This window comes from Papaver somniferum, chromosome 9 (genome assembly GCF_003573695.1).
Source record: "Papaver somniferum cultivar HN1 chromosome 9, ASM357369v1, whole genome shotgun sequence".
NCBI lineage: Eukaryota > Viridiplantae > Streptophyta > Magnoliopsida > Ranunculales > Papaveraceae > Papaver > Papaver somniferum.
In genome coordinates this window covers 199,555,649-199,561,865 of record NC_039366.1, presented here as the reverse complement: position 1 = coordinate 199,561,865, position 6,217 = coordinate 199,555,649, and positions in this window count along the sequence as shown.

The window sequence follows — 6,217 nt, the reverse complement described above, 5'->3', positions numbered from 1 at the left end:
TCAAATATTCCTCTCACCGGTAAAACCTTTTCCCGACAAATAAAATACAGGAATAACCTAATTCATTGATTCGATTCTCCAACTCCACGTTATAAAGAGTAGCGAAATTTACATTGGCATTCCAGTCCTGAAATTGAGGATTGTTTAAATAAACTCCAAAATTTTCACCTGATCCTAAACAGTTTGTAGCTAAACAGTTACAATAGGAAGTAGAATGTATTACAATATCTTTCCTAAATTGAAATCGGAGATTGTTTAGAAGAACCTTAAGATTTTCACATGTCCATATGTGATTTATAGCTAAACTGTTATAATAAGTAGATATACGAGCTGCTTCTATAATATGAAATATATTTTTCAAGAAAAATCCTATTGCTTTGAAGTTTATGCAATCTGTAGCTTTATAGTCAAAGTTTTGGATGATAGTATATCTTTTTTCCCTTGCTCTGACATACATTCTCATCAGGAGAAAAAGAGTAGGTTTAGAATCATTTTGAAATATGATGTTGTGACCACTCCATTGTGTTGTCCACTTAAAAGCCTCTTCAGCCCCTCTCAGTTCGACCTCTTCTCTGGTACTAAAATTTACCGAGTATCCTCTTGCTTCTGTTGTGTTTCTTGCATAATCAATGAGAGTCAAGCCTATCCTAAAGCTAGTAATAGAGTCAAGCATCGCAATAACAACACTTATTCTGACAGACATAAACACTTTATCAATTTCAAGTTCTTCATAGGTTATTCTCAAGTTCTTATCATTCATTGGGTTGTAATAGAGCGTCTGCATGGTGGAACAATCTATTGTACTTATGTTCATGATGCTATTTATAAACTTGACTATTTTCTTAGCAGTATGGGCACTATTTTGCTTAGATTTTTAAAAGACAAACTCACATCTTGCTTTCCAATTATGCCAACTAACAATACTACAAAGAACAACCCAATCCATAGTTCCTTCATTTCTATTATGGTTGTCAAACCAGGTGTTAAGCCAATCATGGAAATCAGTAGTTCCATTTGTAATAAAGTGCATATCAAAGTTCAAATGCATACTTAGCCGAGAAGCAAAGTTATATTAAATAAAAAGATGCGTAAAATTCTTCACCGTTGTTACAAAGAGTACAAGTTGTATTTATGTCTGATGGATGTCATTCTCATACTATTGGGAAGTATAGCGTGGACAACTTTCCATACAAAAGTTTTAACAGAAGGTGTTACTTTCATATTCCATATTCTGCTCCAATCCTTCGAGCTTATATCATTGGTACCACTAGAATTATATAGAGATTTAAGAGAAAACATATATGTATTGTTTAAAGTCCAATGTGGTTTATCTTCCATTCTTCTAATTGGGATTTTAATTTCCAAAATCTTGTCGATGGTACTTTGGCTAAAGAAAATTGAGAGTTTTGATTGGTCCCACATATGCATATTTGCTTTAAACTCATCAGCTCCTGCTGAGTTCTTGGAAAGGGGAGGATTGAGGCCAGGTATCCGGTAATGATTCCATATATCAATCTTATTTACATTGCCAATTTCTCGGAATAAGTTTTTTTTGATGTATTGGACACCTGTCAACATTCTTTTCCAAATCCAACTATTTTTATGTTTAGCTTTAGGGTTAACATGGAAAATATCACAGTTTGGGTAATATTTAGATTTCAGTAAAGTTGCACAAAGAGAATTTGGGTTCTCTTTAAGTCTCCAACCCATTTTAGCTATCATTGCAAGATTGAGATCCTGCATTTTTTGAACTCCTAATCCTCCCTCACTAACATGTTTACAAACAGAGTCTCATGCCTCAATGCACACTCCTTTCTTCCCATTTTTATTTTTTCATTTTTCATTTTTACCCCACCAAAAGTTTCTATGCATTTTAGTAATCGGGTTGCAGATTTTCACAGGGATTTTGAAACAATTCATTTGATAAACACACAAGGAAGAGGTATCATGACAATCCTACCAATTGTGTTTAGGTTCTTACCATTCCAAATCAACAGTCTTTTGCTACTAGTGGCTCAAAACTTTTAATCTTAGATTTATTAGTGAACAATGGGGAACCTAAATACCTGTCATTTAAGGGTATTACCTTAACCCCCAGAATGGCTTGAATATCTTCCCTAATACTAGGGTTTGTTTTAGTACTGAAAAAAAGTCCAGTCGTACTGAGATTGATCAATTGTCTAGAGGATAAGCCAAAGTCTGTAAACAGTTTTTCCAAATTATGACTAGTTGTAACATTAGCATCGCAAAAGATTAAGCAGTCATCAGCAAAAAGTAAATGACTTACAGAAGGAGAACCAGTTGTAATTTTTATACCTTTTATGTGGCCCAAGGTTTCAGCATGCAAAATAGTCCTAGACAAGGCCTCCATACAAAAAAGAAACAAATAAGGAGATAATGGATCTCCTTGTCTCAATCCTCTAGTAGGTTTGAAAAATTCATTAGGAGACCCATTGATCAAAACATCCAAAATAGTGGTGGATATACATTCATAAATCAAATTAGTCCATTTTTCATTGTATCCTAACTTATTCATAATTTTAATTAAGAAATTCCACTTCACTCTGTCAAAGGCTGGCTTTTGACATATCTATCTTTAGATCCATCAACCCATTTTTTCCTTTTTTATTTCTCATTTTATGTATTAGCTCATGAGCTATAGTAATATTATTAGAGATATGTCTTCCAGGGGCGAAGGAAGATTAGAATAGAGATATTATCTTGTCTAGTATACCTTTCAGCCTTCCAGCCATCAGTTTAGAGATGATTTTATAAGTGGTGTTTGCTAGTGCTACATGTCTAAATTCAACTGGAGTAACCAGATTCAGAGTTTTAGGTATGAGGGATATGAAGGAGGCATTTGTTTCCTTAGAAATATGTCCAGTTTCAAAGAACCTTTATATCATAAGGGTTAAATCAGTCTTTATTGTTTCCCAATTTTGTTGAAATTTTTTTGGAGGAAAACCATCGGGACCAGGGCTCTTGTCTGGTTTCATGGAGAAAACAATTTTATTTATCTCAGGCATAGATGAAAGGGCACACAGAAAAACGTTATCAATATCGTTTATGCACTTAGGTATTAAGTCAATCTTTTTTTCGTCAATATCAGGATTCACAATAGTGTAAATACTATGGAAATGATTGGTAAAGAAAGAGACAATTTCCTCTCTATTTTTAACCCATTCACCATTATCTTTCTGAAGTGTCTCTATTCTGTTTCTTCTAAATCTTAAGTATTTTGTACGGGTGATTTTTGACTTTCGATTGTAAATCGGATATACGGTGTATACATTTTGAACCGATTGCTTAGTTAATTGGCGGATTATGGGTGTTCATTTTTTTAAACACGTACAATCGGAAGTTTATTACATTTAATTAACTCCCCATTAATGTAAACCCAAATTTTCATTTTGAAAAAATCTTTAAAATTTGAATTTTGGAACAACCATAATCGGGTGTTGGTGACAATTGATAAACTTCCGATTATTATGTAGCCCCAAAATTGTATTTTCGGAAAAATCTTAAATTTTGAATATTTAAACAACCATAATCGGAGTTTTGTGAGAATTATTAAACTTCTGATTATTGTGCAGCCCCAAAATTTAAATACTGGAACAACCATAATCTGGAGTTAGTGACAATCGATAAACTTCCGATTATTGTGTAACCTCAAAATTGTGTTCTCGAAAGAACCTTAAAATTTGAATATTTGAACAACTATAATCGAAATTTGAACAACCATAATCGGGAATAAGTGACATTCACTCAACTTCCGACTATTGTGTTTTATTGATACAGTGAAGATGTGAACTGAAACTACCATAATTGATAGTAAATATATGAAATATATTCCAAATATAGTTAGCCACTGAAAAAAAATTAGAAAAGTTCTCCAGAATCGGTAGATAAATATAAACTTTTACTTTCGATTGTATCTATATCTGACAATTTTTTGAGCATTCACCAAAATCGGTAAGTAAGTATAAAGGATTATCTACCGATTATAATGAAAAATCCATCAGTTCAATATTCTGAAGTTTCAGTACAGTCGGAAACTTTAATATAGACAAAACGATGAGAAAGAAAGGAACACTATATTGAATTTTCCCTTAAAAATTTATTATCTCAGGAGTACAATCCATATTAACTCAAAAATTAGATTATGAGTGGTTTCAGATACATGACTAACGAATGCGATCTCATTCTACCAAGAATAGTAGCTCACAGAAATATGAAGCCATTTAATATTTGTAGGCATTGCTTATCGAAAAACAGAAAACGATACCAATGTACTATACACAGAAGCTCTCAAACTGCACCGTGCCATAGGCTGCATAGACTTCGCTTCATCAAGATTCAAGAGCAGCAAGTATGTCCATCTCTCTCTAGGAGTCCAGTGTTCTACTTCAGCGTAGAAGGCGATTGTAAAATCCTTTCTGACTATCTCAACGAAAAACAACCCACAATCTATTGGACAAATCACGTAATCATGGAAGAAGTAAAACTCGAAGTTAGTGATTGTTTAAATTTTCTAGGATTTTACTTTGTGTCTAGAACGAGAAATAGTGTAGCAGACATTTTGGCAAGATAAACATTTTGGCAAGATAAACTAAACTCTTTCATTATAACTTTAATTAAAATTTTATTCCCCTTTTTATATTGTTAACTCTTAATAAATAAATAAATTTAACGTATGGAAGTTTCCCGATACTTTCACGTTAGATGACTCTAGTCGGATTGTAATTTGGACTTCTAACTCCAATTTGCAATTGCAAAAGAAGAAAAAGTGCAAAAAGAAACAGCTTTAAAATGATGCAAACGTAAAATATGTACGACAGAGGAATATGGTGGTGTGTAGGGGCACCGAATAGCATTTCCCATTTGAACTTGGGGTAAATACAGACATTGAGTTGTTTCGTCTACCCTTCCGAGTCGTCCTGTCTGGTCGTCGGAATTCAGCACCTCGAACCAGTGTGTACAATACCGTTCCCAGATCTTCCGTATATAACACAAACAAATCTAACACGGCCGTATCGTCTACCCTCTCTAGAAATTAGTCTAACAAACTAGACGAATTTTATTTACGTGGATATCGAGGAGACAAAAAGAACGTGAGCTACCGAGTACGACAAGCGCACGTTAGCAGCAGTACCGTCAATTATTTAACAAGAAATGAATAAATAAAAATCTGGGATTTTTAACAAACTGCCACACTTGCAAATCCCGATTCAAGAAAATGCCACCGTTTTTTCAGAGTTTATTAAATGCCACAACCGTTAGATATTCCGTCAGGGCCCACTAACTCGGTCTATAATCATTGAAAAAGTCAATACAACGTGTCAACATTACCTAACTACCCTTGAATTCGTGTTGGTCCAAACTCGACAATGACTCACACTATTAGGTCGATTTGAATCAGTCACAAGAAGCAACATTACCTAACTACACTTGAATTCTCTTTCTTTTCTTCTCTTCCTTCTCCTTCTTCTTTTTCTCCGGCGTTCCAGAGATGAAATCTCTGTTGAGAAAACCTTGCAGAAAATTAGTGAAACCAATCAACCGAGTGTGGTGCTGATGAGTTCATAGTTGGGTTTGGTTAGAATCCACGATTGAGTTGAAGTGAAGTGTTTCTGTGAAGGTTAGAGTTTGATGTTGAGTTTATTTGGAATTGATAAGCTAAACGGGATGTTAACAGATGAAGATCAAAGGGTTATTGCTAAATTGAAGTTGTAGTATTGTCTTGAAGAAGAATTGAGATGTTAATGAAATTGTGAAGAAATTAGGGTTCCTGAAATGAATTTCGAGATTCAAATAAGGGTGAATAAGAAGGAATTAAAGGATGGGTTGAATAGATTTGAAGATTTTGATGGATGAATTGAGTTTGATTGAGAGAATAGAATATTTGGGAATTGAATTAGGGTTGGTTAAGAACTTATGTTGATGAATGAACTGAATTGAGGGTTTAGATGATTAATTGGAGGTGGGTTTGATCTGAATTGAGAGTTCCGGTTGGAGACTAGCTTAAGTTCAATAGTTAAAGTTTGTATTTGGAACTCAGATGAATTATGAAGTTATCTGGGATGAACTGGCTGGTGCTTGAGTAAATGAGTTTGAGGTAATTGTTCTTCTCTATGAATTTTGTTTAAGTTATGCAGTTTTGTTGTTGAATTTATGGACGTATCTATAGACAGTGAATTGAGATGGATAAGATGAGTAT